The sequence below is a fragment of the Gorilla gorilla genome, chromosome 1, assembly GCF_029281585.2.
Source record: "Gorilla gorilla gorilla isolate KB3781 chromosome 1, NHGRI_mGorGor1-v2.1_pri, whole genome shotgun sequence".
Classification (NCBI taxonomy): Eukaryota; Metazoa; Chordata; class Mammalia; order Primates; family Hominidae; genus Gorilla; species Gorilla gorilla.
The window spans coordinates 158,180,718-158,203,421 of record NC_073224.2 but is presented as its reverse complement, the minus strand read 5'-3'; the positions used below and the strand labels follow the sequence as shown (position 1 = coordinate 158,203,421).

The 22,704-nt window shown below is 38.8% G+C and overlaps 1 protein-coding gene across 32 annotated transcripts in view; it reads left to right on the top strand.

Annotated features, from left to right (window-relative positions):
* Nucleotides 1-22,704, top strand: part of ADGRL2 (adhesion G protein-coupled receptor L2) — a 301,782-nt gene that overhangs the window by 94,877 nt on the left and 184,201 nt on the right. For 4 of the 32 annotated variants that reach the window (XM_055369127.2, XM_063697529.1, XM_055368885.2 and 1 more), the window contains exon 1: nucleotides 14,664-14,801. The exons of 2 other annotated variants lie outside the window; for them this stretch is intronic. The gene's annotated coding sequence lies outside the window, so the exon portion shown is untranslated. Of the gene's footprint in view, nucleotides 1-14,663; nucleotides 15,051-15,165; nucleotides 15,358-15,687; nucleotides 16,523-16,589; nucleotides 17,031-22,704 lie in introns of those variants that run through there. 26 more of the 32 variants (XM_055369341.2, XM_063697524.1, XM_055368924.2 and 23 more) reach the window with 17 other exon arrangements.

The window sequence follows — 22,704 nt, the reverse complement described above, 5'->3', positions numbered from 1 at the left end:
TGTGTCTAAAAAAACAACAACAAAAAATCTTTCCAAAACCGAACTAGCGTGTTTAATATCAATGATTCTCATCTTGTGGAGATGAGAATTTAAAATGAGTTATAAGCTGTGTGTAGTGGCTCACACCTGTAATTCCAGCGATTTGGAGGCTGAGGCAGGAGGATCACTTGAGCCCAGGAGTTTGCGACCAGCCTGGACAAAATAGAGAGACTCTGTCTCTACAGAAAAAAAAAAAATTGGTGGGTGTGGTGGTGCATCCCTGTAGTCCCAGCTACTTGGAGGCTAAGGTAGGGGGACTGCTTGAGCCTGGGAGGTGGAGACTGCAGTGAGCCATGATAGCCCCATTGCACTCCAGCCTGAGAAGACTGAGGGAGACTTCATCTCCAAAAAATAAAATTAAATTAAATAAAGAGTTATATTCCATGGGAAAATGTGTTGACCTATAATCATACTAAAAATTTGTACATGAAGATAGAAAATACAAAAGAAAATTAGGAATAATGATAATATACTAATAACACTCACCAATAAGAAATATAGCATAAAATTTGGCATATTAAAAAGTATTCTTAATTTAGCCAGGCGCAATGGCTCATGCCTATAATCCTAGCACTTTGGGAGCCTGACACGGGTGGATCTCTTGAGGCCAGGAGTTTGAGACCACCCTGGACAACATGGTAAAACCTTGTCTCTACTAAAAACACAAAAAATAGCTGAGTTGTGGTGCACACCTATAATCCCAGCTAGTCATGAGGCTGAGGCATGAAAATCACTTGATCCCGAGAGGCAGAGGTTGCAGTGAGCCAAGATCGTGCCACTGCACTCCAGCCTGGGTGACAGAGTGAGACTATGTCTCAATAAATGTAAATAAATAAATAAAATAAAAATAAAATTTAGAAATTCTTAAACTCTGGAAGTCATTCCAATTTTAAGCAAATATTCCTCTTTGAAAAGTATAATCTTAAGGAAGAGTTTTTTAAACATATCTGGGGCCATCAACTACTTCTGGTAACTTTTAGTGAAGGCTTAGCTTGTTTGCCTTAAAACATTTCGTGTTTGGCGGTTTCTGCTACATTGTGTTTTTATTTAACTACATCTATTAAACTGTATATTAATTCACAAAAGATTGTTTACTTCCATTGGTTTGATTGAAAAAGTCTGTGATATGGTTTGGCTCTGTGTCCCCACCCAAATCTCATCTTGAATTGTACTCCCATAATTCCCACGTGTTGTGGGAAGGACCTGGTAGGAGATAATCTGAATCATGGGGATGGGGGTGGTTTCCCCCGTACTGTTCTCATGGTAGTAAATAAGTCTCATGAGATCTGATGGTTTTATCAGGGGTTTCTGCTTTTGAATCTTCCTCATTTTTTCTTGCCACCACCATGTAAGAAGTGCCTTTCACCTCCCGCCATGATTCTGAAGCCTCCCCTGCCATGTGGAACTGTAAGTCCAATTAAACCTCTTTTCCTTCCTAGTCTCAGGTATTTCTTTATCAACAGTGAAAACGGACTAATGCAGTCTGATTTATTTCATGTGTCATTTCTTGGTGAAATATAGTTATGGGATATTAGGTAATATGAAAATAATCAAAATCATTATTTGTTTCTGTCAAGGCACCTTTCCATGTAGGGAAACTAACTGAACAAGTCACATAAAAATGGCTGGGTGTGGTGGCTCATGCCTGTGATCCCAGCACTTTAGGAGGAGGAGGACGGTGGATCACCTGAGGTCAGGAGTTTCAGACCAGCCTGGACAGCATGGTGAAACCCCATCTCTACTGAAAATACAAAAATTAGCCAGGTGTGGTGGCACACGCTTGTAATCCCAGCTACTCGGGAAGCTGAGGCAGAAGAATTGCTTGAACCTGGAGGCGGAGGTTGCAGTGAGCTGGGGTCGCACCACTGCACTTCAGCCTGGGTGACAAAGCAAGACACTTGTCTCAAAAAAAAAAAAGAAAAGTGTAAGATAAAACATCAATAGAAGAGTGGTGGGAAGTGGTGACAGGTGGGGAGAAAAAAGAAAACTGGTGAAAGTGAATATAGAGAATAGACTAAGTCAATCAGTACAAATAAAGGGGCAATATAATTTCAATATGACCTATGAAGTAAGAACACAAATGAGGTAATACATATACAAACCCTTTGAACAAAGCAAAGCACTATTACTACTATTCAATATATTTCTTCATACGTATATTGACAGTATAATTCACACTTTTTTCAACATAAAAATTATTGACCACCAGAGCTCAAACATTAAAATGTTTATAGGGGCCAGGAAGAAAAATAGTGGGTGAAAGATATAGTCCTCTTGATCTATCTTCTATTTTCCAGTTTATAGAAATATGGGTGATGATACATTTCAATTTCCTTTAATGCCACCATTAAAATAGAACATAAAACATTACACAAATGGAGTGATTCATGGCACAAGATACTTTGCCTTGGTTTTGAGGAGGTAATAAGAAATGACAGAGAATACAAGGAGTAAGAAAGGGCGATAGTTTGGATTTTTGTCCCCTCCAAATCTCATGTTGAAATGTAGTCCCCAGCATTAGAGGTGGAGCCTGGTGGGAGGTGTTTGGGTCATGGGGGAGGATCCCTCATATATGGCTTGGGGTCCTCCCCACAGTAGTGTGTTCATGCAAGATCTGGTTGTTGAAGAGTCAGGGACCTCTCCCTTCTCTCTCTTGCTCCCTATCTCTCCATGTGACAAGTCTGCTCTCCCTTTGCCTTCACCATACTTGTAAGCTTCCTGAGGCCCTCAGCAGAAGCAGATGCCAGCATCAAGCTTCCTGTACAATCTGCAGAAACGTGAGCCAAATAAACCTCTTTTCCCTATGAATTACCCAGTCTTGGGTATTCCTTTATAGGAATGCAAAACAGACTAACACAGAAGGCATGTTTTGTTTAGAAGGTAAAGCCTCTCCTCCTGGATGTTGCTATGAGCTAATATATGCCAAATGCTGCCAGATCTTTCCATTTTTTCTTCAGAAGTTGGAAATCCATATATATTTTTGAGATGGAATCTTACTCTGTCACCCAGGCTGGAGTGCAGTGGCACGATATGGGCTCACTGCAACCTATGCCTTTCAGGTTCAAGCGATTCTCCTGCTTCAGCCTCCCGAGTAGCTGGGATTACAGGCACGTGCCACCAAGCCCAGCTAGTTTTCTTGTATTTTTAGTAGAGACGGGGTTTCACTGTGTTAGCCAGGATGGTCTCGATCTCCTGACCTCGTGATCCACCCGCCTTGACCTCCCAAAGTGCTGGGATTACAGGGGTGAGCCACTGCGCCCGGTCTGGAAATCCATAATTTTATGGAAATCTCCTAATTTTTAAGAGTTGACAGATGATAGATTAAAAAATGAAACAAAACCAAAGACAGTGCGACCCACTGTCTATGGTGCAAACAAACTACATTTGTGGGCTAGATTTTATACAGGCCACAGCAGTTTGAGACCTCTATTTTATGCTTTGCTAAGAGCAGGGCATATAAAGTTTAGAGAGATTCTAAGGAGCTTACAGTCACGTGGGGAAGAGGACAAGTAAACCAACAAATACAGTGATGTGTAATAAGTTCTATGATAATCAATGTTTATTTTGATGATCCTTCAACACTGAAAAATTCCATATCATCTAAGAAAGATCAAATGATGTTTAGTATAATTTTCTTAAACAGCAAAATACTGTACTAATATATTTTGGAAACTTTTTTTAAAAGCGGGAATGTTGCTGGGAGCAGCAGCTCATGCCTGTAATCCCAGCACTTTGGGAGGCCGAGGTGGGCAGATCACGAGGTCAGGAGATTGAGACCATCCTGGCCGACATGGTGAAACCCCATCTCTATTAAATACACAAAAATTTAGCTGCGTGTGGTGGTGGGTGCCTGTAATCCCAACTACTTTGGATGCTGAGGCAGGAGAATTGCTTGAACCTGAAAGGTGGAGGTTGCAGTGAGCGCCTGGTGACAGAGCGAGTCTCCATCTCAAAAAAAAAAAAAAAAAAAGCAGAAATGTAAAACAGGAATGTAAACAAAAAGAAACAGCATTTCAGGTGTCAGCAAAAAATCCAAACATCTCCTTTTTTGGACATTTCTATTAGTTTAGTCTTTAAGATAATATTAATTAAAAAATTTCTGGTGATCTGGCAGGGAAAAATTGGTTAAAAAGGCTTTTTGGTTGTTGGAGGTAGTGTTCCAGGCTTTGACAACTTAGTGAGTCATAAGTGAGCTACGATAGAAACATGGTACTTTTTAGCATAATGTATAATTTGTCGAAGATGTTTTTCCTTTGAATAAAACCAAAATACCAGGGTGCAAAACATAACCCTTGAAAAGTTGAGTGTAAGTCCTGTTGATTCTAATTTCTGAGGTTCCCTGGACACATCTTTATCTCATCTAAGTTGTTGGGACAGGAAAGGTATAAGGGAGAAGAGTGTTCTAGGGAAAATGTGTTTGATAGCCAGCATTTCAGCTTTTCTGAATTCAATAATTCACATGCGTTCATTTCCTGCTTTCCTTGAGATATTTCCCACCTATCTAATGCATGCACCACACACACACACACACACGAACACACACAAAAACACACACTCAACAGGATGATTAGTAGTACTAGAAACTCCTTTGACAATTTGTCTACATTTTTGTTTCTTTTTACTTAAAGAACACACACACACAAACATTGTTATTCTGGAAAATACTCAAATTTTCATTGTAATTACTAATTTATGCAGGCACTAAAATTTGTTTACATATGGCCTACAAAAATATTTCAATTAATTGACAAAACAAATTTATTATTATGTAAATTTGTGTGTGTGTTTATATGTGGTGAGTACATTTATATAAGATTTCTAGGTTATTCAACTTGCAATATCTATATCAGCAAAAGCAGTGCTGCAGAATATGGACAATATACTGAACTAAATATTACAATGGTATTCATCATTATAGGAATCTAACTCTCATTTATTCCAGAAATACTTTCCATCAGCCAACTACAGCTAGATACTGAAAAGGTCACTGCTCTTCAAAAAGCTTCTGCGAATAAGTGAAATGTTTCAAAATTATTTCAGTATGATTGGTGCATACCATTCTGAATAGTATAATACTTCCTATGCCATACAAAGTTGGGAGCCATTTCTAGATACATAAATGTGAGCTGGCAGCCTAGGCACATGGTGAAATCCTGTCTCTGCCAAAAATACAAAAACTAACCCAGCCTGGTGACACATGCCTGTGGTCCCAGCTTCTTTGTGGAGGATGGGGTGGGAGGATCATTTGAGCCCAGGGAGGTGGAGGTTATGGTGAGCTGAGATGGCAACACTGCATTCCAGCCTGGGTGACGCAGCAAGACCCTATCTCAAAAAAAAAAAAAAAAAAAAAAAAAAAAGAATGTGAGCAGGGAGGGCAGTGCTTCCTAAGAGGAAGTTCTAAAAAGGAGTTTGAGGGGTCTTTTTTCTTTTTAATTAAAATTTAAAATTTAAGGCATCTTTTAAAAATAGGAACTTTTAAAAGACCATTATCTCCCCAAGAGTCATGAGCTATTTTGGTAGACCAGAGACTTTACAAAACTGTATTAGATTGATGAGAGCTTCTCATACCTGCCTCCCAAGGTTTGAGTATTGTGGGTAATTGGTATAAAATGGCACAGTGTTATAGCTGGGTCTGTGGATGGTTGGATAAAAGTGAGAGGACTGAAGAAGTTGGAGGCTCAAAGTTTACTGCATGCCACAAAAACACATTGAGATATTATTATGTGTGAAATTATGTCCTCTCTAGTAAATTAATGCCAAAGGAAATCTGTTGATAGGACGGGTAACAAAATTGAAATAAAATCTGAATGAATCCACTCAAACCTAATATAATGGGGCAGTGGAACAGTGGCACACAGGAAAAAAAATGGGATGGAATTTCCAAAAAAAAAAAAAAAAGGAGATGAGCAGGTTAAAAAAAAAAAACAGATACATATTACCTATTATGTTCTGTGTAGGATATACTTAAGTGAAAGCTAATTTTCCTGCAGGTTTAAAAATAAAATTGATAACTTGTCATAAATTTATTCTACAACCTCACCAAAGTTGGAAAATTATTCCTCGTTTTCATTATTTTTGTGAGTAAAAGTTCATTTTCAGGGAAAAAGGAACAAGAATAAAATGTATTTGAGAGAAAATTTTGTGAAGTAATAGTCTGTGAAGAAATAGTATATAGTTAAAATTTCAGAATGCCGTGCATATTAAGCATAGTCTATAAATCCTTATGTCCTAATTAGTTTTGTGTATTAACTTATAAATAGTTTTGTATATTCTTGTTTCCTTTCCGTGCGTATTTCTCCCTTGTTTCCACAGATGATTTATTTCTCTGGGGAGGGAGTATGTTTACCATTCTCCAGCAGCACCTAGAGCACTGAATTGAGGAAAGCAGGTTTCTATGACTGCTGAATAATTGCCTTTATTATCCTTACATTTTGAAAAATATGTCAGCCTACAATTTCAGTAAAAACGCAAAATTAAAAATGAATATAGAAAATCATGTGCAACTTTCCCCTGACATTAAATTATCCTGTTGTGCCAAATGTAGCACAAATGGCCTTCTAACAGGGGTCCTATGCAAACAGTGGGTGATCACGGAACACATCAGCAGCAACACCAAGTCACACTGGTGATGTCAAGGACAATGTATTCTGAATTCCATTTTGTATTTCTTATGTGATATTGTGCCAGAACACAAATATATAGACGCAGACATATACATATACATGTGCATATATATTTTTTACAGAATTTAAATAATTCATTCAAATAAATTATTTAAATGATTTAAAAATTCCTTTGTCAAACAGATTAATGGAACCTTGTTATTCAAAAGATAAATCATTTTATATGAAGTGGCAAAGACTTCAAGGGCTAATAAAGGTTTTATGAGAGATAAACTTTTAATGAATTAATACTTTCTCATGTGCTTATTTTCTATATACATAAACATAAACACATATGCTTATGATGATATTTATATCAACATTTCCTGGCTGATTTTTAAGGAAACAGTATTTACAATATTTAACATAAAGTGTTTGTAGAGATTTTATTTTTAGCAGCTGAAGTATAATTCACCAAAGCAAAGGAGAAAGTTTAAATAATGGTGCTGTAAATGTTATTATTTGTGTAATAAGATAAAACAGACCATTTTTAAAATTTGTAATTTATATGAATCTAGTAATCATTAGTCCTGAACAATTTTACTCAGGTGATTCTCTAGGCTTAAAATTTATTCTGCACTCAAGTCTTTTTGCTACATAGGTCTTAATCAGAAGATGTTTTGCTCTAGAAAATGATGGTGAACTAGTATTTATATAACAAGACCTTACGACCCTGGGAAAAATTTTAAGGATTTTTATAAGGCTCAGTACACATTCTTCAGCAAAATTTTGGCATAGTTTCAATTTTAGACTCCACTGAAATTCAATTGGTTTATTTTATAATTAAAAACAAGAAAATCATAGTAACAAAAATATATAATGTATAGCACTCTTGTTTATAATAGAAACATCCATAAGGAAAGAAACATGCTCTAACTTTTCTCATTACCCCAAAGGGAATTGCATCTTTAATCACACAAAGAACAACTGCTTTCTAATTTTGTTTAAAGTATTTCAGTACTTACAAAAACCAGATCAGGTTATTGTAAATCTAGAGCAAATTAGAATCATTGGCCTCTGCTTAGCTCTATGCAAGAGTTCTATGTAAATCATAAATTTAATGGCATATTAAGACACACATCTGTTTCAGTTTTGTAGAAGTTAATAATCTAACTTCAGAGTATTTAAACACTTCTTTCACTAACTGAAAAATTCAGGCAAAGACAGACTTCCCTCAGTATATAAGGTATAATATTTTACTTCCAAATTTTGATAAGTTGTAAATATTCTTAAGGAAAGACAGTTTTCTAAATATTCAATCTAGTATCTATTTTTGACCTTACATGATTTCCTCCTGTATGGAAATAGTCAATATAAGCAAATAGGCGAGCATTATCATCTCAAATCTACACCTGCATAAAGTATTTTGATTTATACATATATCAAGTTTAAAACAGGGCATTGGAGAGAAAGTAAATATTGAATAATTATATGAAAATGTCAAAATTCATTCTTTTAAATATTTTTCAGATTCTTTATTTGATTACCCACAAATTTATTTTTAAATGATAAATGATAGTCTTCTTGGGATTCAGATTATTTGAAAATAATTCACATTCTTGGGTTCCTCAAACATTTACATTTCATAGCCAGCATTTTTACTCTGCTTTTCTCTAATTTTATTTTAACAAACTATAAAAATTGTTTTTATGTTATATCCGTTACCTCTTACCTTGACACGTCTCCTCATATATAGCAGTAACCCAGTATTATAATGAATTATTGTGTTTCAATTGTCATTAGATAATAAATAAGAAATTAGCTTTTCTTGCTGTGGATTCTACATTGTTTGAACAATTAAAAATATATAGTTTGAATTTGGGCTACTAATTAGGGTAGTAAGGATATAGTACTAATTAAGTTGCCGTCATTTTCGGGACAACTAAAGTTGCCCCCATAATGAAGGGGGCACTCTTAATGCACTAATAATCCTCGTTAGTTATATTGTAGATAGGTGATTTTGGTAACCAGGACAATTGACTAAGAGTGTGGATGGTCCAGTGAAACACATTTCCATCACTAAAATAAAACCATTCAAAGAATATATTATCCAGATGATGGTTTAGCAACATCTTTTTAATGTACAATAACTGGACAGGTTATTTATGTGTTTGTATTTCTAACCTAAAACAAATTTTTCCTCAAATTTTTCATTAAATATTACTTAACAAAACCTTATCATTACTGAATCATTTCAGTGCTCCTTTGAGATATGAATGACATTTTAATATGATTCTAAATTTGGATGCTAATTTGAAAGAAAACCGATTCTTTTCTATCACAAAAGCATATGCCTATTACATCATTGTTTGGTCTAGGATCTAAGTGATTGATTTCATACTGACCTTAAGAATGCATTGTAAAGAGTTTCAATAAGTTGAAACCTGAATGATACTATTCTTTTATTAAGAAACTATGTTGATGGGAATTAGGTTTATAACACATTATTTTACATTGCAAACTGCTGTTCTACTTTCCAGATGCTCAGACATATTTATTTTTATTAAAATGTGCATGACAAATAAAGGCCTTTAAAAAATAAAGCAGCAAAGTGGAGTAAAAGATCATAGTTATATTGATTAGAGAACAAAATCATGAAAAACATTAGTAAGAGTTAATTTATAGATCAGAAGGATCAACCAAAGTCAAAGTCAAACATCTCATGTTATACAATGTTATGCTATAAAAGATTTTCAGAAATGAAACAGGTCCAGGAGCGATGGTCCGCGGCTGTAATATCAGAACTTTGGGAGGACTGCTTGAACTGAGGCATTCAAGACCAGCCTGGGCAACATAGGGAGACCCTGTCTCTAGAAAAAATAAAAAAAATTAGCCAGGTGTGGTGACACTCATTTGTGGTCACAGCTACTTGGGAGACTGAGGTGGGAAGATTGCTTGAGCCCAGAAGGTCAATGCTGCAGTGAGCCATGATTGTGCTACTACACTCCAGCCCAAGCTGGAGTGAGACACTGTCTCAAAATAAATTCATAAATAAAAATACATAAATAAGTTTTTTTGTGTTTAAAAAATACTAAGGGATCATAGAGTATAATTACTCTATGCTGTATAATTATGAAAACTTTAATGTATGAAAACATTATAGATGTTACACACACTTGAAACAATATGAAAACATAAGTGTTATATAATTGTATATTTGACTCACTTTCTAAAATGCAGAGAGGGTGTATGTGAGTTTGTTTCCTGACTCTTAAAAGCCTTTGCAAGTTTTGCCATACTACAGTGAACTATGACATGAATAGTCAAAGTCATATTTGAGAGGCACTAAAAATTCAATTTGGACTATTCTGTGAAATTGTTACTTGGTTATCTTTAAGGATTTAGATTTGATAGAGCTATTTCTACTGTTAACCATCTCTTTGCTTTTGTTCTGCACCTAAGCAACACATGATACTTTATCAAGAACTGCCCATTCAAAGAGTTGTAATTTTAGATTATTCTTAGTTTACCTTCAACAATTTTAAAGAAAGTTTAAATAAATTTAATTCATCGTTGACAGTGGTGGAGGTTTGTATGCACTAAAAGGGGATCAGGAGGTATTTTATTTTTGTTTTGTTTTGTTTTTTGAGACAGAGTCTTGCTCTGTTGCCCAGTGCCCTGGCTGGAGTGCAGTGGCACTATCTCGGCTCACTGCAACCTCTGCCCCCCAGGTTCAAGCAATTCTCCTGCCTCAGCCTCCCAAGTAGATGGGATTATAGGCGCCTGCCACCATGCCCAGCTAATTTTTGTATTTTTAGTAGAGACGGGGTTTCACCATCTTGGCCAGGATGGTCTTGAACTCCTGACCTTAGGATCCACCTGCCTTAGACTCCCAAAGGCCTGGGATTACAGGCGTGAGCCACCGCACACGGCAGGAGGTGTTTTTTTAAACCATGTACTGTTAATGAGAAAACACGGTTATGAGTATTTATGATGGACAAAATTATTAGAAGTTATAGACAGCTTTGTATAAAATGAGTGTTCTTTTGCTTACACTTTGTGATCTGACAGAAGCGTTGATAAAAGACCTATAAGATCCAACTATAGAAAATTCTCAAGATGCAGAGATTAATGAGAGTTATAGGAACAATCTATGGGAAAGAAAAACTTTTGAGTTGTTTAAGACTCAGTGGAACAATAATTATGAGGAATATCGTTTTAAATTTGCTTACTTTTGAGTATCATAATGGTAACGACATAAAAATTTCCTAAATCTTTATATACAATTACGCATATATTAATTAACACGTGTGGTGCACAGAAAAAGTCATGTTACCAGTTGAACTAGTGGATGCTTTTTTTAAAAAGTATTAATTACCAAATGACAGCTATTAATAATTCGTGATTATATACTTCTAAATTATACCATTAAACACAATGTGCCTTAATTATATTTACATTATACTTTAAACTGTCATTACTTTTGGAGACTGCATCTCTACATTTTGGATAGGGTTTGGCCTTCTTGGAGAAAATTTGCTAAGCCTGTAGAGCAGGGAGAATAGCTAAAACCTTACTGGCTTTGCCAAATGCTTTCATATGTTTTTGCTCTTACGGAAAATGAGTTTTGATTTCTTTTCAGTCTACATGCATGGCAAGGCAAAAATTGAAAACAAAGCTAGCAACTTTCAACAAGTTTTAGTCAAGTTTGGCATTCATATATTGCTCTGATCTGCTCTAGAGCTTTAACATAGTTTATTTTCTAGAGTAGGAAAAACTAGTTTCAGCACCAAACATCATCAACAAGTAATGATGAAGAAAATGGAACTGAGTTAGGTTTAGGATATAATCTAGCTAATTTTATTTCTATTTCTGAATTAGAAATGAGAGTCATTCCACGTGTTGATTCTTTTGAAACAATTTTGAAACAATTTTCTTTTGAAAACAAATTGTTTCTTTTGAAACAAAATTAGAGTTTCACAAACTCTAATCACAGGCAAAAATACGCTCCCCATAATAGATACAACCTTCCCTCCTTAATAGTCTTCTATAACTGTGTTGCTCAAACTTAATGGCAGCTTTTGGCCTACTCTCAAGCCTCAATACCTCTTCCCTTCAACCCTGATCCTTTTAGAAGTGTCTTAGCTATAGCCATTGGCCAGAGTAGGGCAGTGAAAGTGATACTGTGTTCTATTGGCTTACACTAATCACAATATTCTGCACCTATGTCCATTTTCATACTATTTCAGATTCTTTGTTACTCAAACTACTGTTATTCTTATGTATATTTTAACAAGTGCCTGATCACTTCCCTATAAACAAAGATACTCAGATGATAAATCTCGGTTTAAAAATTAGCATAACTTCTGTACCAGAAATATATGAACCCATTGAATAAAATAATCTTCAGTTTCTTAAGGTTACTAAAATTAAAAACATGAGTTTCTACAGTTGGAAAAAACATGTATGGTTAAAATGTTTGAAGCCCATCAATCTCTCTAACCACATAAGCTAATGAGTTCCTTCTGTTTTCCTTGAATGAAATCACCATGAGTGGTTATATGTTGATTTAACATAAAACAAATGGAAATGGGTGTTTCCTTTGTCCTTTGTAGAATTTATTTTAAAAAACAATTAGCAACTATTATGAATAAGTCAATGATTTTGCCATTACTTAAATAACAATATAGATTGAGTAATTAAACTGATTGGATTGCAGGGAATGCATAACATACTCCAACTCTCCTTAACTTGCACACATCTGTAGATATTATTAAGCTTCTCATTTCATTTTTTTCTACCATAACACCTGTATTGTTATAAATTATGTTATGAATTGTCAGATAGTGCCAGGTAAATTATGTTTTTTGAATGTAGATATACTCTATGGTGTATGCCTTTTAAGTGTTCCTTTTAATGGCAGGTTTGTGGCTAACAGCTTAATCTTGAATCTAGCAATATAATTAAACACTATTTCAATTCTTCTTTGTGGATATACAAAGAAGGTTGAAGTATTACCTCTAAAGAATAAAGAAATAATTAAAAATCTTTAATATTTAAAACATTGTCTTACACAAGCAGTATTCTTAAATGTAATTTTAAAACATAGCAAGTCTATTATATTTTTAGGAGAAAAGTGTGGAACCCTTTGAACTCTATAGAATACACATCCTATTGAAATAAGATTTGAAACTTCCATGGGGCATTTTTCTAGTTTGTATAATTTTAATTCACTTTTGATAAATTCTTCCCCCTTCCAAGCATCCTCCTTTTTTGTGATATTGTCTCTTCAAGAATACAGTGAAGAGTGATTCACTTACGTCCTGAGCATCAAAGAATGTCAAATATATCATGCAGATAGATAATGGGTTTTTCCAGAGATTATTTCTGAGAGAGTTAAATAAATAAGTAAATGAGCCAACATATGGCCAGCTTAATTCAGGCAAAAATGTCTATTGATTACTTACTAAGCTCACTAAATAAAAACTTCAGCCTAAGTTTTGCTTCCCAAAAGAAAATAGGATTAGACTGATGCATGCACTCATTGGGGCTTTTGTGAATGGTGCCCAGATGAGTGAAAACCTTCAAAGATGAACAAAGAAGGGCTAAAATATTTTGGTAAATGCAAGTTACTATCAGTTTGACATATTCTCTTTTGCAATCCTGAATGAAATAATTTTATATTCCTAAGGAGATCATAAAATTACCTCTGAGGTCTGAGAATTAGATAATTCTGCCTTCTTTTCAACGACTTGAAGTAGCCTGATTTAATTTTGCTAGGTAGATCTGTTGTATGTATGTATTTTGACATATGTAAAAACTTAGGTACGTTATAAGGTTTCGCACCAGCTCTGCATAAGTGTACTTTATCCAGACTAGTTTATATCCTGCGTGGTTAATATTTGAATTATGTTATGTAAGAAATTCCAGATGTAAGTGTGTATGTAGTTTAAAGCACCAATGCTGTAAGTTGCTCCTTTTATCTTTTGAAATAGTGAGAATATTAAAGCATCAATACATCAGGTAGAAGAAATTAGATTATCAAAGGTTCTTTTTTAATCTGAGAATTACAATGAAACCACCAAAAGAACATGTTCTAGTTATTTGGACACACGTACATTTAACCTATGATTTCCTACAAGTCAAGAACAAACTTGACCAGTAGTTGGATTGGATTTACTTTAGTAAATCTGGCTTTACACCTATCTGGCTTTCTGACAACATACTGATAGGTATTTAGGATCTTCATGTCTTTTGAACAATCTGCTGTTGACATATTAATAACATTGTTTGGAATGATTCCTGAAGTATGATGCTTGCAACATTCCTGCAGCACCAAAAAGTACATATTGTTTCTGAAAGCAAAGCAGCTTAAGTTTTATCCTACTTTCTAGGTTTTAAATACTGGAGAATCATTTTTTTCTTGAAAACCAAGGTAAATATGCTTATTTAATTGATGGCTGCATTCATTAGTAGAATCAGTGGTTTACAAATACATCTGAAAACATAGCTGCTTCCAGCTCAGAAATTTTGCAATAAAAAAAAATCCATGTTTGAATTTTCTGGCATGCACAGGACACTTAACTGGCTTTTAAACGTTTTTCCAGCGTGATTCGCCCTGTCCTGCTCTGTTCCTTTCAGCTTAGGTCCATCGTAGGCTCTGCCTGGCTGTTTGCTGACATTGCCAACCGAGAGGGGCAAGGAAGTGTGTTCAGAGGACAAGAGCAAAGGCAGTTTCAATGTAAGGAAATGAGGGAAACAGACCTAACAGCTCTGTGACTATACTTGAGAGTAAAGAGCCTTGTAGTCTCCTTTCCTTCCTTTGCTTATCCTGGTGAGTTTAATCAAAAACAAACAAAACGCTCTTGTGAAATATAGTCAATAAAGTCAAAGTTTAGCTGGCTCTACGTAACTACAAAGAAAAAAATCATCGCAGTTTAAAAAAATGTAACTTTCATTAACGAGCGCGCCGGAAATCTCAGGTATCAAAGACGCATTAACCCTGGAGCGTCCCCCGCGCGCCGCAGCCGGACGGAGGCAGCCGCGGCGAACAGACGTTCTTTCTCCTCCATGCAGTTACACAAAAGGAGGGCTACGGAAACTAAAAGTTTCGGGGCCTCTGGCTCGGTGCGTGGAGAAAAGAGAAAACCTGGAGACGGGGTGGGTGAAAGACGCATCCCGGGCGCCTCTCCGAAGTCCAGGACCGGAGCAAGCTCCTGGGCCTAGAGGGGAGGGGGCCCCGAGCCGCTGGTCACCCCCCTGCGCTCAGCCTCGGAGCGCCGCGCTTCGCGGCGCTCTCCCAAATACTCTTCACCCGCTCCAGAAATAAAATAAATGTTTTTAAAGTGCATGTGTGTGGACAGGATGGAGAGCGCGCGCCGGCGGAGCGCGCGGAGGACCCAGCGCGCAGTGAGTGGAGTTTGGGGGTGGGCTAGGGGTTAGCGGTTGAATGGGTGTGTTAATGGGGGGAGCTGGAGGCAGAGCTCGGGGACCTGGGGGTAGGGGGAGCGCGAGCCGACTGGGAGGGGACAGAAGGGGAGGGGCGCGAGCTGGCGCAGGCCGCCTCCGGGGCGCGTTCCACCGCCGTGCGCGCGCGTCCCTCGCCGCCACCGCCGCCCGGACAGCCCTGCGGCCGCCCCGCCGGCGGAGCCGGGGCCGGCCTGGTCCTCGGGCGGCTGCTTGGCCACCGCCACCGCCGTCCGAACGGCTCGAGCCCGTAAGTATCCCCTTTCGCTCCTCCTCCCCGCCGCTTGGGCGCACGGCCGCAGCAGCTGCTCAAATGGAGTGGAAAATGGCCATTGGGCGACGATGAGTTATAGATTATCTGCTCCACGTTTTGTACTTAGCTGCCTGTAATCTTCTTTTGAGTTTGTCCGAGCCCCTTGCTGGAAAACTCAGGAGGGAGAGATTTGTCCTTTGCCGCTGTACACGCTAGTATGTTTATATGATTAGCCCAACTGGCGGGGAGGGCGGATTTGGGGGAAGGAGGAGGAGGAGGCTGGAGGTGACTCCAGTTCAGACCTCGCGGAGAGTCTGTGTCAGGACTTCGCATTCCCCCGTCTCTCTCTCCCTCTCGCTCCCTCTCGCTCCCTCTCACTCTCTCTCCGCTCACACACACACGCAGAGGTGCTGGGGCGAAATCGGGAGCTTACCAGAGAATTCCTTGGGATTGTTGGGGGGCATCTCCCCTCCGCTGCTGTGTGTGGCGTGGCTCTTCCCGGCTCCTCCTTGCTTCCCCGAGCCCGAGTCTGCGCCGCCAGCCTTCCTTGGGGCAGCGGCCACCGCTCAGCCCCGGCCGGGAGATCCGAAATGTGAGGAGGGGTCGCCGCCGCCTCCCGCCCCAGGCCGCAGGGTCGGCGCGAGGGATGCTATTCCGGCCGGGCGCTCGGGGGGCTGAGGGGCTTCGCCTGACAAGCTGAGTTGGCCTCGCGCCGCCGGCGCCCGCCCGTCGCTTCGAAGGGACTCCCAAGTCTGCGCACCTCTGTCAGGCTTTTGCTTCCACCACCCCTTTCGCTCTGATTCCCGATTTTTTTTTCCTGAGGGAGCGTGCGGTCTGGGGGTGTGTGCGTGTGTGTGAAAGACCTCTCTCGAAGAGCGGCGTGTGGGAAACTGCGGGAAAATGTTGACTTAACCCCAGGAGTCGCCCGGCGCTGGCTGCTCGGCTGGAGGCGGCGGCGGCCGAGCAGGAGGACGCGCCGAGCTGCGGCGCCGTGTCCGGCCGGGGAGCTGCGGCGCTGCCTCCCGCGCGGACTCGGCGGCCGAGGACCCGCTCGCGGCCGGCCTCGGCCCTCTCCGGCTGGGGTAGCCGCTGCCCTCCGCGCCTGTCCCCGCGCGGCCCCCGCGCCAGACGGCCCTCCCTCGGGGCGCGCTCGCAGACGGAGGTAAGAGCCGCAGGAGCGAACAATGTGCCTCTGTGCCCAGCTTCGGAGACCTGTTTGCTTTGCGCCTCCAGTCCGGGGGTGGATGCTGGAGGCGCAGGGAGCCGCGGGTTAATGGGGCTCGGCTGTTTCTGTTCGGCTGGCCCAGGGGGAGACCCGCGCTCGCTCGGGCTGCTCGCTCCCTCCCCCCAATCTCCTCTTGGAAATCGATCCGCAGAACTCTCAGTCCGGTCCAGCCGGCTTCTCCTTTTCTCGTGGAGCCATTGTAACGCTCTCCAGGCATCAAGTCTAGTTGCCGGGGGCGCTGGCAAGGGGGTTAGGATGAGGCTCCCGTAGCCATGCATTTTTTAATTTCATAAAAGCTTGGGGTCGCAAGGTTCCGCCCGTCCTTTCACTGGGGGCCTGGGGAGGAGGAGTGTGAAGCGCGTCCTCGGCGGAGCTTATTTGCTCCGGGCGCTGGGGCCCGGGGCCACCCCAGCGTCCCGCCCGCCTTGCCCTCCGGTCCCGGACTGTAAGTGGAGCGGGGAGGCTGAGGGGCTGGAGCGAGTTCGGGGGAAGTGGACGGTGGGGGAGGGCTTGGACGAGTTTTTGAGGGTTGCTGTTCCTTCTTGTCGGTGGTTAGGTGGTGTGGGGAGGCGAGGATGACAGCAAAGCGCAGCCAGATGTGGTCGGGCCGCCGCCGGGACTGGCTACGATTGGGAGCGGCGGGGCTGCTGCTGCCAGGGCGGCCTCGTGGGGCGGGAGGGTGCAGGGGCCGGGGACCCGGCGGGCCACGGGGAGGGCAGAGAGCCTCCCGGAGCCGCAGTGAGAGGGCAGCAGCGGGCCGCGTTGGGCCTGCGGGAGAAGTTACGGAGTGTATGCTGCTGGAGTGGCTGTGGGGCAGGGAGCCTCGGGAGCTTGGTTTGTGGGATGGGGGTGCCACTGGGGAGTGGCGACGAGAGAAAGGCGTGGGAGGAGCGCGAGGGAAGGGGAGACCCCCGCGCTGCCCGAGCGTGGGCTCCTTGATGGGCTGGGGCGACCCTCAGGCAGAGGGGGCGAGGGCGAGCCAAACCGTGGAAGCGCCCCAGCAGTGTGGAGGTGCGCCTGCGAGACTTCTGCGCTTGGGACCCGTAAAGTTTGTTCCTTTCGCCAGACTGCGGGGTTGGGGTGAGGGGAGAATACTGGAAGCTTTACTTAATGCTAAAGTGTCGCTGAGTGGAGGCTTTTTTTTTTCCCCCCTCAAATCCTCTGTTCACTCTGTGCTCTCAAAGCATAGTTGGGAGGGACAAGTCCTGCGGTATCTATCATAGCCTTTCTCTTTTTAGGGACTCCTCCTCCTCATCTTTTCTCCCTCTCCCCGCCCTCCATTCCGTTCTTTCCGATACAAACTGTTGTCTCAGATTCCGACCGAGGAAATGTTTTCCTCCTGTTTCTTGAAAGGTGTCAGGCTGCTTAGCAGCTTCTCCCAAGCAGCCTGGGAGCGTCTGAGCTGCAGCTACCAACCATATGGTTCCCGTTACAAAGGCCAGGTTCTAAGGCACTCTCTTCCCCACCCCGCCCTCAATTCTTTGATTTTATTCTGCATTCTTTCAGTACGTGCACTTCTCTTCCCCTTTCCAGAGGCATAGATTTAACGGACGTAGTTGAATCATTCATTTCTGTCACTATTTATGTCTGGAACGGGCCCCACCGAGTTTGCTCTTTGCTCAACGAAGTTGCACAACGAAGAAAGTCACATCCTTTGGTAAATAATTACCTGTTAGGTTGTCTCTTGCTAAGTCAGGTTTGATCTTGGGCAAACCTTAGAAAATAGGCACTAAAGAGGCAATATGCATCCAGAGCAGAAAAATAGAATAGTTTTGGTACTCATCTGTGGCAACATTCCAACTTGGGTAAGTACCCTAACTAAGGGTACTTTGTAACTTTAAATTTTGTATCTTCGTAATGCTTGAGAAACCCTTTAAAAGAAAATTTACTTCTGTCCAGGTGTGTTATGGAACTTTTTGTTGTCTCTCCCTCCACCCTTCCATAAATTTATGCATAATAGAAAGAATACTACAGAACAAATGTTCTGTTTAGTTTCTTCAGACATTCCGATTCTCTCCTTTTGTTGTTTGCCTCTAAAAGAGGTGCCATTTCACATCATTCTGCACAAATTGTTTGAATTAATGCAAGTGTGAATTCTTACCGTTTGAAGGGGATATTAGCATATCAAAGGTTTCTTAGCTTTAGCTCAATTGAGAAAACTTCAGCCTGTCTTCCTTTTGCTTCCAAGAGGAGGCCCAAAGGGCAATGAGAATTGTAAAGGGTAAAAATAGGGAGGTGGATTCAGGCTGTGTTTCTGAACTTTTACTGTTTTGTAATTATGTGAGCCAAAAACATTGTCTATTGCTGTGGAGCCCTTGCAAATGGCAAGACAGTTATTTTCTATTGATAAATGGTTTGTTCCTAGAAAAAGAGTGACCTTTTGTTTTATGATAGTCACTGTTGCCTGTCTTTTGGGGTCCCTTCAGTGTAAGAGAGAGTGAGAAAGCCTTTCCTTCTAACTTAATGCTTTTTTAGGAACTACACTTTGTTTTATTAGTAAAATGAAAAGGCCATTTAATTAGTTTTTAATTAGTCTCTAAAACAATAGAAATTTTGTGATTAAAAGACTCATTTGTACACGTAGGTAACTTTGTTTTTTATGTGCTGAATAAATAGGGAAAAAGTCAGCGGAGGATGTTGAAAATTAAAACCTCAAATGAACTTGACACAACTTCTGTTGCAAATAGAAGCTTGGAAAAGTTTTTTTAAGTGAAGATTCAAATTTTTGTGAATTCTATTTAAATAGATAATTCTGTTTAAATATTGTTTTGTTTCAAAATGTTTGTATCTTGTCAAACAGTAAACTCTAGTATTCAGTTGGTTTATTTTAAAAAATATAGTTTATTTGTTCTTGCTTTTTTATGTTTACAGAGAGAACATATCTTTGAATTTCTTTTAACAATTCAATATCCATGAATGAAAAAAACAAGAATAAGTGCTTGGGTCATTTGGGTTAGTTATCAAGTGCAGATGGGTCAAGGGGGAACTTTTATCTTCAATTTCTTGGGAAGAATTAGTTTTATTTATTTGACTTAAGAATTTACAAAACTTAGTTCTAAGATGGAAATGAATTTAAGGGGAGACTTTTTTGGAGATGTAAGCTCATATTTTTTATAGTTTTACCTTAGATGGTTGGTTGCTTTTGAATATGAATTGATAACCTTTCATTTACTAATGTTCAAACTCCTTGCTTTTATTTTATTAATGAAAATGAATTCCAATATAACAATTTCAGAGGGGAAAAACTATCATTAATTGCCTAACATTTTTAGCTTAAGTGTAATCGGATGATACTTTTTTTTTGGATTACAATTAGGTTTTTTTTTCTGTGCCATTGAGATTGTATATCATTATATCCTTACCCTGAAATTATTTTATGGTAGTTTATTTATCTGATCCCTTCACTTGTCTAGGAAGTACTTTAGTGGTAAAAAAAAAAAAAAAAGAAAAAAAAAGGCCACATTGATGTAATTGCTATTATTGCACTTAAGTTGCTGTTAACTAGTCTTCTTTGAATGGAGAGTGTTATAAAGAAAACAACATTATCCTTTAGAGCTATTAGTGATAATCTAAAAATTGTCTTGAAAACATTGCTCTTCACTTTATATGAGGGTGATCTTGAATTCAGTAAATCTCTAAAGGTGCAAAATGTAGTGAAAAGAAGATTTTTCAACATTTAGATGACAAAATTGGACTACTTAGGGAAAAATTAATGTGTTGTAGAAGCACTTCAGCTGCCATTTTCAATCACTGGGTTACTATGTGTTGGCAGCAGAAAACGAATTTAGAAATGGAGATAGCTCTGGGAGCAGGTAGTTGGGGAAATCAGAATATTGAATCATGTGGGGTAGAACAAACCAATTACTTCAAGTTTTGACTTGAGAATTTCCAATAAGTATAATTTTTTCCAGGCTTTTGACTGTCTGCTTTATTAATGGACTAACATCAAAGCAGGCAACAAAACTTCCAAATGTTATAAAAACTAATGTAAATATACAGATCTCACATGCAGTAATACAAGTCTCAATTTAAGACAAACAGTTGAGGTTTTTACTGCTGCAATTTTCACAATCAGCAGAAACATTAACACCAGGCTTCAGGGTTTTCCTTTTTTGAAATGAGCTAGAAGAGAGCTTTAAAACTAAGGTTTACTTAGGGTTAATCTTTATTTGATCATTATTGAAGCTTTCTGTGTTTCATTAAATTTAAAATAGCGTTTTAGTATCTTAATATAAGAATATGTGAATTGAGATTGAGATGTCATGAAGGTCAAGAGGTAACTAGAAATCTACAAACCATAGTAATAAAATGTTATTGCTTTATTTTCTATCAAAATATTTATTTGACCTCACTTTTGTGAATATTCAGATAACACTCAGTTTATTGACAGGTGTAGGTGGAATTCTAAGATGTAGGTTAAACATACTTGTACCTACCTAAAAGAAATCTGTTTTTCATTTTAACAATCCATACCGCTTGCCCAATGCTGATATTTAAGAACATAGATTAAGGGTTACTTAGATTAGGAATGAAAGATAGCTTTGGAAATGGAGGAATTTAGTTTCACATAAGGTGCTATTTTTACAAAAGTTTCTTCAAAGACTGTAGCACTTTTGCCTCTTACTGTTTCACCATATCTGATTTTGAGTCTTGAAGGGAGAGATGCGCATTTGACGTCTGTCTGCTTTTCTGCAGAAAAGATTTCTGTAAAAAATAAGTGCAATTATTTTTAAGGTAATATATTTTGCAAATAAAATGCATCGTTACAAAAAATGGTTCTTCAAGATTATTTGCAAAAATGCCTAGCTAAAAACTTTTCAAATTGATAGATTTCGATAAAGCATTAAAAATAGCAAGTTTAGCTACTAGAGCTGAAAAGGAGTTGAAGTTCTGTGAATGTTTTGGTCATATCAGTTCCTATGGATTAAATATGAGTTAATGTAACCTAAATGGATAACTTATGTTGCTATTTTTAACAAAGATTAAAACATTTATATTTCCAAGATAGATTAAAATCATAGGCTAGTTTACTTCTCTCTTACATAAGACTAATTATTCTATAGCCCCACCCAAATATTCATCTCTTCAAATAATTCTTGATTGAAGGTTGAAAGGTTGAAAAGTATTTAATCACTCAGATTATTGTAATTAGGCTTGATGCTGTCACAAAAATAAATTGAGACTATTCTCTAAAATCTTTTTGCTGCTTAAGATGCTCTCAAAGATTGGCCAGGTAGTGATTATATTTTTTAATGCTTTAAGAAAAAGCTTAAGGAAATAGTTTCTTTAACACAGAGATGAATAGTTAATTATTGGAATTAGGGAATTATAATCCTTGACTTAGTGTGGTAATTTCTAAAGGAGTAGCAAGGGTCTGTCAACCCTAAATTTTACTCAGGACTTTAATTTGGTATTTTGAGTGTAGTATATAGGTTTTGTTAAGCATGTTAAGTATAGAAATTTTCTTAATGTTTTGATTGTTTTGATGTAAGTATTTTTGTGTGTGTGTGTGTGAGTCACGGTGTCATGAGAAAAGGGAGATCCTAATCAAAAATATTTAACATTTTTTTCCTGAGATCATATATCTGCTGCACTAAGTAGGCAATAATTTGTAGATATTTTTTGATATATTCTTATCCAACAGTTTTTTAAGAGCTTATTTTATTATTATTTTTTTACAAAAAACCTCCTATATTTGACAAATAAACATTATCTGAAGGAAAAAAAATGTAGATTGAATAAAGGAACCAAGCGCTTAACACCTGCAAGTAAAGTGCAGCTTATAGCAAAATACTATTGATTGCTTTGGAAGTAGAAAGCAAGTTTAAATACAATTTGTTTAATTACAACGAAAATGCAGTTTTATGAAGTAATATAGTTTGTCTTCACAGATGATTTTATGCATTGTCTGGTAGTAAGTAAAATCCCATCACACTTATATAAGTTTGTTCAATTACCAGAATGACTAAAAGAAAAAAAATCAATTTAGGTTGAAAAACAACAGAAATTAGATTACCTTGGTTTGTAGGAACTTGCCAGCAGTGTCTACATTGCTTAATAATATCAAAAGTTACCATGTTCACAGTGTAAGGATATTGGTGCCTGTTTTGATATGCATA